The sequence below is a fragment of the Galeopterus variegatus genome, unplaced genomic scaffold (genome assembly GCF_000696425.1).
Source record: "Galeopterus variegatus unplaced genomic scaffold, G_variegatus-3.0.2 Scaffold2564, whole genome shotgun sequence".
NCBI classification, from domain to species: domain Eukaryota; kingdom Metazoa; phylum Chordata; class Mammalia; order Dermoptera; family Cynocephalidae; genus Galeopterus; species Galeopterus variegatus.
In genome coordinates, this window is record NW_007728675.1 from 73754 (window position 1) to 86577 (window position 12824).

General features: G+C 39.0%; 1 protein-coding gene across 2 annotated transcripts in view; it reads left to right on the top strand.

Annotated features, from left to right (window-relative positions):
• CACHD1 (cache domain containing 1) overlaps positions 1 to 12824 on the top strand; it is a 203544-nt gene that overhangs the window by 54597 nt on the left and 136123 nt on the right. The window lies entirely within an intron of this gene.

Here is a 12824-nt window from a genome sequence, read left to right on the forward strand (position 1 = left end):
ATTGCTCATTTTATTGCTCGCTCAGAAAACCGTAGGTGAGGATGAACACTGCCTGCATGATTTTCATGTGGTTATGAAATTCTCAGGAATGTAAGCAACACTTTTTTTTGTTTGTTTTTGTTCTGGGTGTGTGTTTACTTTTAAGATTATTATTGCTTTTAAATGAACAGATGATCCAGGAGCTGGAAAGAATTGGACTGCATTAAGTGCTACTATTAGGGCCAAATAAAAGCTGCCCCAGCATTGCTTTATTAAATTTATGAACTGTGTAACTTCCTGGGATTTAGGGTCAGAAGACGGGAGGTTGAGTTTGTAGTTCCACTCACTTTGGACAAGCCACAACCCTTGGAGCCCACGTGTGTTGGTAAAATGGGCATGATTGCAGTGGTGTTCACCCCCCTGCCGCCGCAGGTTTTTGGTGGTAAGAACCAAATAAGATTGGGTGAACTGTTAAGTCTTTTTGTTTTAAGGCTTTCTATGTGGTGTGAGTGTGCAGGGGTCTAAGTCATGGATGGTTTCTCCTCTCTGCTGCCCTTTCTTTTTCATTTATCTTTCGGTGGTGAGAAACTAAGAAATGATCATATCTACCCAAACCTATGGGGCCTTTAGGACTGCAAATGACTTTTTAAAAAGTGGTTTGAGAAAGAGACAGACAAAAGTAGTTAATAAGAATAACAATGTTATTCCCGGAAGAAAAGAAAGTTCCAGCATGCTATGACTTGTTTTGGAATCTGTGAACAGTCCTGAGAGGGCTGATTACTCTGGAACAGGGTTTCTTTTAGACTCTCAAGTTTAAAGAGACTGGGGGTGAGGGAAAGAGCAATTAAGTTCATGTTTCAAAACTGAAGTGAAGCAATTTCCCATTCCTGCTATTGCAAAAAGCTCTCCAGATTGATTTATTTTTTTCCATGTAAGTCAGAAACCTGTTCTTTTCCTTACATGCATCTGGAACCCTGGTGTTTGGGAGACCCAGCTCCCAAATGGTCTCAGCAAGACCATTTCTTCCACCTTCCCTTCCTTCTCTCTTCTTCCCTGCTGACTTCTACTTTGGATTTACTTTGCTGGGTGCTAGAATACAGGCTTTAACTTATTACCATGATTCTTTTGAAAAACGATTTATTCCTTCAGGGAAAGGACGATCACAGGAGCCATTTAGCCAGAGAGTCATAAATGGATTAATTAGTGGAACTTTTCTAGGCACTCTGTATAGCTTTAGTCTGTAGCAAAATTTGGAGTCAATAAATCCTGCCTGATTTCTCTTGGTGTATTAGAAGGGAGGAACCACATGGGGAGTTAGAGACATCTTTATTTTTTAAGAACATCTTTGGCAGAAGTGGTCAGAAAAATGACTTGATTATTATTAAATGACATAAAATGGGTGAGTGAAGGACTGGAGTGGGGTGGGGACAGATGCAGATCTCCTTGCTCTCAAGGAATTGGGGTGTTTTCTTGTCAACCTTTCCTTCTCTGCAGAAGCTTTTATAGATCAAGGATACCCCAAAATTGTCATCAGTGAGTGTAACCCATGTGACATTACACTGCACTCCTTGCTGGTATTTCCAAGTGTGCTGTTTACATTTTATTACTGAAACATTGCGAAGCGACTAGATTCCTCTTGGTTTAAGCTGTCAACAGCAGATCTGTAGTTCATCTTCCTGACGTTAGGAGAGAGAGTAGGCCTTCCTTCATGAAGCCTTGTGATCATGTGTTTTGTGTAGTAACAGTGTGAACACCCTTTCACATGGTCCTGTTGTGAAATCACTTGGTGTGATGGCATTTGCCGAGTTTTTAGGGTTTGGAGGAGCTGAGAAGAGCCAGGGTCTCATGGATTCTCTAGGTCTTAGAGATTTTTTATTTTTCCTTTTATTTAAACCTTCTTCTGTTTTTCTTATTGTCACGGTTTAAAACCAGTTTCCTTTCTCTCTGTCTAAAAGTAAAGCAGATTTTCCTACCACTTATAATATTGGACTGAGTGTACAAACCTATAAAAAGATTATATTTCATTTTTTGCAGGGGTGAGTAGGGACTGATGGTGATTACCTGCCAATATTATGACGTTAGAATATTTGCTTCATACAAAAATCAAAATGGGTTTTCTATATCCCTTTCTTAATTAGGGTCTGACAGTGAGCTGTGTTTCTCAGTTGTCATTTTGTACTACTAATTGGCCCAGTGCTTGTGGAATCTCACTGTCTGCACTGCTGCTAGTGCTGACTTATCACATCTATTCCGTGTGTTAATGTATGTAGCATGATGCAGAATGAATTCTGGAAAGGAGAGGGGGCTGAGTTCCTGAAAGATTACCTCCATTTATAATGTAAGCAGCACTACTTTAGAATTCCACAATACTTAATAAGCCTGGTATTTAAAATCATGATCTAATTATGTAGATCGATATTATTATCTCAACATCCCAATGTGAGTTAAGTTTGAAGATTTTTTTTTCCTTTCCTGTTTCTGAAGGGAGGGCCAACTAATTTACTGCAAATGAAATAAGTATTTTGGAGGAATAGGTTGACATTTAGCATTCTGGTTTGAAAACCCTCTGACTCTTAAATATTTAATGTGCTGCAAAGCATCCTTAAAAATTAAATATGAATGAGTTTTAGAAAACCTTGCAGTGGCATAAAAAAATTGAGATCTTCCCCTCCCCATTTCAAGTGTAAGTGTCTGCCTAGGGAATCTTAATTATTTTTAATGAAGATGACATTATATATTTGATCAGCATGGGGACATCCTAAATAATGAAGTTAATATAAATAGGATCCTTCTGAATAATATCACAGCAGAGATTTACTTTGAATAAATTATTAGTTTTATCTCTGGAGGTTGGTTAATCACTTTATTCCCCTTTTATTTTTTGTTTAAAGTTAAGAGTAAAATCAAATGACCAGAGAAAGCTCCTTGTTGGAGAGAGATTTTCCTAGGTTTGTGGCTTTGCTAAAAGTAGTGCTTTACTTTTATAGACTCATGAGATTAAGAGTAATATAAACATTTTTGTGGGGTCTCTGAAAAGAACCATTGGTATTAGTGTAATTTTTCAAGAATAACTTTGCTAATATTAATCTCTGGAATCACATTTATTTTTTAACTTTAAAAAAATATCCTGATACTTGTTGATATTCTCTAATTTAATGGCATTGGAATTAAATGGAAGACTCTTGAATTTGTTTTACAATACTGGCATTTGACATTTTAAAAAATCATACGTATATTTTCTTTTATTTTTCTACTTTTCATTTGGGTTATATTTTATTCTAGTTGTATACTGCCACAAGTATCTGTTATGAACTGGGAATATGGGATTTGAATTCATGAATCTATAGTCTGATGTTTGTTTTTATAAAAGAGTGTAAGTTACATATGTTTCAAAAAAATGTTTTTAATTAAATTCCATGAATTTTTCTTGAGAAACTCCTTTCCTAAAAGAAGTGGCTTAATGTCAGTATCCTGTTTGAAAAAGATGGGGTGACTTTCAGGAATTAAGCTTCTAAATTTTTCTGCCTTTGAAGTGATTGTAGAGAATATTGCTTCTCTCTCTTTCCTGTTTCTCTCATTTTGACTAGGTAAAACTAACACACTCAAAATGGAACCTATCATTGCTGGTCCTGTAATTACCCAGCTTTCAAACCTTTCTGGCATTTTTGATGCATTTCTCAATACTCCACAACCAATCTGCAACTGAAAGTTCAAAAATGCTCCTTGTGTACATTTTCCTTCTTTCAGTTCTAGAACCATCACCTTATCCCACCTCTTATTCTTCTTTCTTTTTTCCTCTTTATTACAATAGCAGCAATAATTATTATTTATTAAATACTTACCATGTGCTGGCTACTGAGTTATTGTGATAAATGAATTATCTTAATAGTATTAAGTATCATGTTGTTACTATTAATAGTAACAATAGTCCAATGAAGTAGGAAATTGGCAGGAAGGGAGGATCTTAGGGGTTAGATAATGGGTGCAGGGCCACTCAGCTGGTAATTGGTGGAACTGGGGTTTTTTAATCCGCAACAACCTTTGGCCCTTGTATCCATATTCAACCCGATATTATATTTTCATTACTGAATAGGTCTTATTTCTATCTATTGCTGCCAAATTATTCTACTGCAGGCTCAGGTCAGATCAATTCATTCCCCTGCTCCATGGTGTTACTTTATAGGCTCTGTATTACTTCCAAGTCTTCAAAATCGTCTTGTAGGCCTTTCATTATTTTGCCCAAATGTACTTTTTCATCCTTGTCGTTGTTTATGATTGGTAAGAATTGACTGGCTAGACTAAAACAAAACAAAAGATGCCTTCAAGACTGACATTGATGATTCTATAGTTAGGATCATTTGATGTCTCTTGACATAACACAGTGTCTGGCAATAAAAGAGTCAGATGTCGTTTGTGGTCAGGACCCGATAGCACAGAATTCTTCCTTTCAAACTGAAAATTATGCTCAGCGTTTTGCCTGTAGCTTAACTGAAAGAACATTGGGGGCTTGCTTCCGTGCTGATTCCTGGTGCTAGAACAATTTAGCAATACCTGGGGCCATTTAACTTTTCCAAATCTCACGCTACGCAATGAGTTCCGTTATTCTTTCCTACAGCTTTAAGAAAAGCATCTTCTGGGCTGAGCCAGTGGCGCACTCAGGAGAGTGCAGCGCTGGGAGCGCAGTGGCGCTCCCACCGCGGGTTCGGATCCTATATAGGGATGACTGGTGCGCTCACAGCGCTCACTGGCTGAGCGCGGTGCGGCCGGTCTCAAAAAGGACCAAAAAAAAAAAGAGCATCTTCTAAAATAATATTGAAAACTTAGCTTTAAGAAATAACATTTGAGGGGCCGGCCCGGTGGCGCACTGGATAGTGCGCCGCTTGGGAAGCGCAGCGGCGCTCCCGTCCGAGGGTTTGGATCCCATATACAGACCGGCTCCTGCTCACTGGCTGAGCGAGGCACGGGAGCAACACCGAGGCTTGCGATCCCGTTGCCGGTCCCCGGTCCGGTACGGGGGCAACACTGAGGGTTGCGATCCGTTGCCGGACACGGAAAAAAGACAAAAAAAAAAAAAAAAAGAAATAACATTTGAGATGAAAAATCAAGGTCATTGACAAGATCTTAGAAATTCCTGTGTGGACATCTGGGGGAAAAGGTTTATTAGAGAAGGGGACCAAATTTAAAAATAGACATACCTTTAGCTTATTTTATGTGGTTATGGTGAAGAGTGATGCAGGGCTTTTTGGTTTGTTTTTGCCATTATTAATGGGCTGACTCTTCCCTGGAATGGTTAACTGAAAAGAATGAGCTCAGATGTGTGTCAACATTCCATTCTCTTTTTTTAAAAAAAAAAAAGAAGAAGGAAGGAAGAATGAATTAAAACAAATACTTTTTTCCTAATCTTCATTTTCTTCTTCTTTTTAGCTTTATAAAAGTGTTCTTTATTTTTTTATTTTTTAGAGAAGGGACAATTAAGTATCTTTATATGCTCATATGTAGCACTTTTTCTCATGACAGAATTAGTGGCAGGTATAGTCTATATCTTGTATTTAGGCTTTCAGTATATACTTCCTTTAATATGTTTTGTGTCCTTAACCTATACTGGGTATATTGTTAGCTTTTCTCATATATGATGTAGTACCCTATTTAAGTAGCATAAGATCTTTGAAGATGAAGATGATATTTTGTAATTCCTTGGTGAAGTATGTATAGTAGAAATATGAATATAAAATATTCGTTGAATATTGATGCAACAAATTGTATTTTTGGTAAATGTTTTAAAAATAAGGTATTCTTGCTGTAAGGCTTTTATTTTTATTTATTTTTATTTTTTATTTTACTTCTCAATATACATTATAGTTGATTTGTTTGAAAGGAAAAATATCTGAGGAAACCTTATTGTCAATTAACTGTTTATCAGAGTCAGACAGTTCTATGATACAGCGCAAGTGTGTTCATTGCATGGAATGCTTCTCTGCTGGCTTCATTCCTTAAACTTGGAATTAATGCTTTCTGGGTATAATGAAAAGCATCCTTATTTCCTGCCTGCCCAAAACCTCCTTAGAAAGGAAACACTCCAGAGGTCTGTAAATCAGACAACTACAGGGAATCCATTTCACTGTGGTTGAACGCAGTCTTACACTGACATTAAGCAAACCGATTTCACCTGCCTGCATTTTCACAGTGCTGGTGGGTTCTTCCCAGTTCCTCGATTGTTAATTGGGGTTGAAGAGACTGAGAAGGGAGGAATCCATTAAAAATCCAATTTAAGTCAAGAGCTAAATCCCAGGACTCTTGATACGTGGCAGATAACCCCACTTTCTACTGTCCCTTTGTCACTTAATGTAAATGTGAGGGTGTGTGTGTGCCAGAACAATCACAAAGACCGCTTTGGAGAACTTGTTTTGGGGAAGTGAATAAGGTCAACCAGACCATAAACTCTGGAGGAATCAGTATCTACAAACAGAGATGGGTTTAGAGTGATTCTCAGCTTGATAACCTGCTTATTACCCTCTGATGTCTCTTTGTTGCTCAAACACAGAGAAGTGTTGGCTACAGCAGCACAGCTGTTGTGTTTATACACTGCCTGGTTTGGTTGGTGATACTGCTCTCTGTGGACAGGAAATCTTCCATGTTACAGTTTGGGTTAATGACAGACTCTTACTGTTACCTAGATACTGGCAGCTTCTGTGGGACACATTAGAAGGTAGCACTACACCATATATTAAAAAATGGCATGCCACTAGGTACTGGGAATTCAAAGATAAATAAGAATCAGTCCTTCCAGATACTCACAGGATATGGGGCTGGAGGGCCAGTGGCTAGATATATAAACAATAGTCACAATGCATTTTTTTAAATGTTAGAATAGTGTGAGGCCCCCAATGCACAAAGTTCAGGAAAGACTTTCCAAGGCAGTGCAAATTAAAGGAGTCTTCAAGATGAACTTATCAGGCATGTTAGAGGCAAAGTACATTCTAGGCAGGAGAGACAGACTCTTTGAAGGGTTTTCCATGTCATGAATTTCCAGTGGGGTATGGTTTTCTCATGGCAGATGTACAACTTGTGCCCCTCTCTTGAATTCATTAATTGAGTGCCTACTACAGACTAATTCTAGGCACTAGGGAGGGATTCTGTGGGAACAAAAAGTCCCTGTGCTCATGCAGCATACATACCCATGTGAGGAGACTGACAACAAAGTAAAATACAGTGCATGTCAGATGGGACAAGAGCTACTGGAGTGGCTGTTTTGTGTAAAATAGCATTTGAGCAGAGCCTCGGAGGTAGGGTGGGAGCTAGTCCATTCACAGGAGATGTGTTTAAGAAAGAGGAGCAGGAGTGCCAAGCCCTGCAGCTGGAGAGAGCACAGCAGGTTTGAGTAGTAGTGACCCAGAGGCCAGTGTGTCTGGAACGGAGTGAACTGGGGAGAGGGCTGGGAGAAGCTCAAAGGCATGCATGATGTGGGTAGGGGCTTCAGAACCAGGTAAGGACTTGGGCTTTCATGCTGAATTCGTTGGGAAGCTAGTGGAGAGCTCTGGGCCTAGAAGTGCAAGAGCCTTGGCCATAGAGTCAGACACATCTGAATTGAAATCTCAGCCCTGCTACTTACTAGCTCTGTCTGATTCCTCATCTATCAAATGGAGCTTAATGTTCTTACCTTGAAAGGTTGAAATGAGGGAGAAGAGGCATAAGGTAGTAGTAGTTGCAGCAGTAGTGGTGGTGGTAGAAGTAGGAGGATCTGTCATTATTTCTTGGTGTCTTTAGTAGGGAGAGGCACAGCATGAATTAGATGGATGCTGTAGGATTATGAGAGGCTAGAATCCCAACAGAGCCCCCAAATGAGACCTTGCAGACACCGGGCTATAGTGGCCAGAGATGGAGAATTCTGCACATTCTGGACAGTTAGGGTTCATCCTTGTGTCTTAACAGCAGCTAGGCTTTTTGGAGACTGGGAGTGGTCTAGCCCACCTCTAGTTTTCGAAGCTGCCGGTATATTAATAAATGAAGAAATGCCAAACATAGTCAGTAATTCTATTATATTTCAAATGTTTCTATTTAACGAATGAACTCTTAACACAAAAATGCAGTATAATTGTGCCATTTATGAGCTAATGTCAGTATTTGTTTTAAAATTACTAATTTAGAGAATACTATACATGATGTGTTCTATTAAAGGAATACAGTTTCAAAGTAGTATGATAGATATCTTTTTCTATTCCATTATTTTATCTCTGTGTCTGTGTATAAAGTCTCATTAGGAAAGAAGATCAAAAATATAGATTTGGGGATTTAGATAAATATGAATCGCAGGCAAACAAACAAACAAAACCCCTCTACTGTTACCCTCCCCCACTCTGCGCATCAGGAGTTAATGATGTTCCTTGTCAAATGCTAAGACTAAGGCTCCTGGTGACTTTGCCAGGATTTTATAATCCTGTCTTCTCAGGAAGCCACTACCAACAGCTTATCCTGCAGCATCTGCTTATACCCCCTTGTCCTCCCTTGCACTCTAGCTCTTTAAGGCTAGGACTGCCTTAGTGCTGTGTCCCTGACAGCCTAGCTTGGAGCTGGCCCATAATCTGTGCTCAGTAACAGAAAACAGAGCTGGTCCACGACTGCCAAGTAAGCATTTCCGGACCACTCAGCTAGGGAAGGCTGAAGCTAGGATAAAGGAGGCTCACCACCTACTCCAGCAGCTTGAGAGACCAAGAGATCTTGATCCCAGATTCCAGCCCATGGCCTTGCCCTTGGGAAGCCTGGAGCTGTGGGAAGAGCAGCCTCACCCTACCACACACTGGATGTCTGGCTTTGGTGTTAGTTGCATTGTCATGCATCATGCCAAGCCTTAGTTTTCCCACTTGTAAAACAGGGATACTAATACATGCCTTTCAGGGTAGTGATAAGGCAGAAACCTTACAAATGAAAGTGCTCGTACCTTCTTTTCTTCTTCCTGTCTTCTCAGGAAGCCCCACCTACAACTTATCTAATCCTGAACTTGGTGGACACGAGTGGAGAGTGGTGGTGAGAGCCTGAAGATATAGAAAACGTCCCTCTTTTTCACTTCTAAGTAGTTTAGTAGTAGTGGGTGTTTCTCTTTCCTCCTCCTTTTCTTTTTCTTTCGTCCTTCCTTCCTAAGAGATTTCTTTTAGCCAAATCTTATTTTTAAGTATACTCTATGGAAATTTGGATTTAGACAGAAATTCAATATAGGGAAACTATTACTAATGTTTCAGAAGATGCACAGTAGAAGTGTTTCGAACTGAAAGTTTTCCTAGTATAGAACGTTAAAAGCAGTGGTTAGTAGGCCATCTCCTTCAAGGTCACCTTGATGATTCCTGTATATGCTGGCCTCCTGCCCTCCTCCGGGCCTGTGGACTCATTATCTGTAGAGGTGGAAGCCAAGGAGTCTGCATTTTGTAACAAGCAAACCAAGATTTGTACACTCAGGTTTAATAACCACTACCTTAGTGACAGAAATCCAATTTACGTAACTGTTATTGTGCACCTACTGTGTGCTCCCTGTCATTTTCCTCTCATAGTAATAACTGAGTCCTTGCAGCTATGACCATAAGGTAGATATTATTGAGATAGTTTACATTCCATGTTACCTGTTTAAAGTATGCAACTTAAAGGTTTTTAGTATGTATTGTTAGAGTTGTGCAATGGTCACCATGATCTAATTTTAGAACATTTTCATCATCCCCAAAAGAAACGTTATACCCATTAGAAGTCACTCCCCAAAGGTAGATATTATCATACCCATTTTTAGAGCCAGGAAAGTGGAGGCTCTGTGCATTTAAGCCTCCAGCACCATGGTAAGTGTGGAGCCGGCAGCCAGAACCCATGCTCTTTCCACTACCACATGCTCCCTTCCAGGAACTCAAGCCAAATTAAATATTTACTTGGTGGGGAGAATAATTTGATGTTCTGGTTTTGTCCTTGTTTAGTAGTTTTAAATAATATATTTTCCCTTCCCATTCCAACTGGCATAGTGAGGTAAATAAATATGGTTTCGTTTTTAGTTCCGTATGCAGCACAGCCAGATTTTTTAAATTACATGAGAAATTAGTGTTGTAAAAAATGTAATAGAGGGAGACTGAAAGCTAGGAGAAGTATTTGGTACTGTCTCTGGTTGGTGACCTATCATACCTTCATTGAGGCTTGATTTTTCTCTTCTGTCAAATAAGTTGTACCAGATCTTTTATTTATTCATTAAACATTTATTGGACATTTATGTATGGGTGATTATTCTGGATGCTGGATATTGAGAGTAAATGACAACAAGTTTATTACCAGCTATGCTTAACTGGACAAAAACAGTATGCTGGACACTGTCCTAGCTGGTCGTCCCATTTAATTCTAACAGCAAACCTAGTAGGTGGCTATTATTATTCTGTTCTGTCTCTGGTTTTGGAGGCATGTTACTTAAATTCCCAAGAGGAAACTTAGGTTCAGAAGGCTTAAATAATTTGTCCTGGGCAACACATCTGAGGTAGCTGAAGTCTGGATGATCCCAAAGGCCCAACCTTAGTCCTCACACTGGACTGCCTCTCTGAGCAAGCTGAAGTTGTTTTTGACCCTTAAGCAAGGTCACTACTACTACTAATAAATAAATATTTGCAATACAATGAGAAAGTAAATATTCAGTGGCAGCACCAAAGGGGATTTAATGTCTTTGGCTCTGTTTGGATAGGTCTGGGAAGGTGTCTCAGACCAGCCTGTGGATTCTGGTTGAGGTGTAGCCGATTATTTTTCCCCTCTCCCACATGCACCTGTTTGCTTTAGCATGTGCTGCCCTGCACGAGGGAAGGAACCCTGTCTGTTGAGCAGTGCTTAGTTGGAAGGGACCGGTACCTCTGCAGCGTATTTCCCAACCTCAATTTATTCCTTTGGCCTCCTCGGCATATTCATCCAAAGCCTTGGGCTGGAGTAAGCTGGAAATTTGGGTTTCCACAGAGGTGTTCCCCACCAGGTACTATCAGCAGTCAAAGGAAAAGTCACTTTCTCAAGGACCCAACTTGCATGTGGGTTTCTAAAGAACTTGAAGAAGCCAGTTTATTTAGACTGAGAGCCAAGCTTATAAAGGCACTGAGAGCTGCTGAGGTCACAACTGGATCTTCAATGTCAAAGGCATTTCCTGAAAGCATAGAGATTTGTAAAAAGTCTTATCACTTTGGGAGGCTTCAGAATGCTGATTTGGGAGAGTTGCTAATCACTGGGATTTGGACCCAGTAATCCCAAATGACTTTATTTCTGGGAGTAATTGTTCTTTTTGAAGAATTTTTAAAAGTTGCTATTTACTGAGCTCTTACTATATGCAAGAAATAAGTGCTGTACGAGCATTGAGCCTCACAAAAACCCTATGAGATAGCTAGTATTATCATCTCCATTTCACAAATTAGGAAACAGGCAAATCTAACCTCTCCAGTGCGGCCCTGCTTGAGTGGCAACAGAGGGCTTGAGGGCTTTTTTATTGTTTATTTTATTTATTTATTTATTTATTTTTTGCTACCCCTTTACCTTTTAAAAAAACCTTAAAAACTTGACAAAAATTTCTACCCAGTGTTTATTTATTTATTAAAATTATACTGTGAATCTGAGCCCAGAGAGCCTTTATTCAATCAAGATGTTAGTTAATAATTATGGTTGAGAATTATGGCACGTTGTGCTGGAGCCTTTACAGCTGTTACCATGGTATTCGATATGCATGACAGGCACCCTGACCGTGACGTGACAGCCCGAAAAACAATACAGTTAGGAGGACCTGGAGACACTTATGTAATCATCTTAGCATCACATTTATTCCATGAAGGTTAACTGCTTTGATTCGTGTCTTAAGTTTCCACATTTAAACTCATCATTTTCAAGATTGAGTCTCTCTGTTTAATTTTTCATCTTAAAAAATTCATCCCAGCAATGCATGCCCCCCCACAGCAAGTTTCAGAGGTATATTTATAATTTTTGAACAAGTCAGATTTCATCAGCAAATATAATTTTCTTGAAACATCCATATGACAGAAAGACTCTTAACATCAGTAGCTTTTCAAAAGTCTAGCAATTGTCATTTCAGTAAAATTCCAGCACAATAGTAGAGTGGAACTTTTAGGCTCACAGTTTTTTATAGACTCTAATCTAGTTTCCTATTTTATAGGTGAAAGAAACTAGGTCTAGGGAGGCTAATTGACTTCACCAGGCCACATAGCTAGTTTGTACAGAGCTATAATTTGACATTATTAATAATTTAGGTTTTTGTGCTAAGTTTTGATTTATAGTTTCTGTACTTAATGATTATACTAAAAAAGCATCTATTTAAATAAAAGAATATACCAGAATCACATTTATAAAAAGTTTTCTCTTTGGATATGGTATGAATGAACATTTTGTTTGAGAAACATCCAAAACAGCCTCATCGTAGCATATTCTGAAGTGTCAGAAACTAGTCTTCATTTCAGAATGCAACATTGAAACTGCATTTTAAACCACAACTGTTGTTTTTCACTGTGTTATTTTTAAATTATTTTTTGAGCAAGTATTTCTGTTTCATTCCACAGTACTACTCCATGCAAGTGCCACAGGGATTGCAAAATCGAAAAAAAAAAACGTCCCTCAGAGGATTTTATAATCTTATGGAGGAGATAAGACACATGGGAAATACCAAGTCATGGTCCTTCAAGCCTCATACTAGAAGACGATCCAGCTCATTTGGTTCTTAGAGTTGTCACAGACCTTTGGGATGCTAATGGGTTTCTTATGGACTAGAATTTTTTCTTTGTGAGAAGGCTTAGGAACAGTTTAGGAAAGTGGGTGCATGGCTATAAGCATGTGGAATATAAACATTCTTAAAG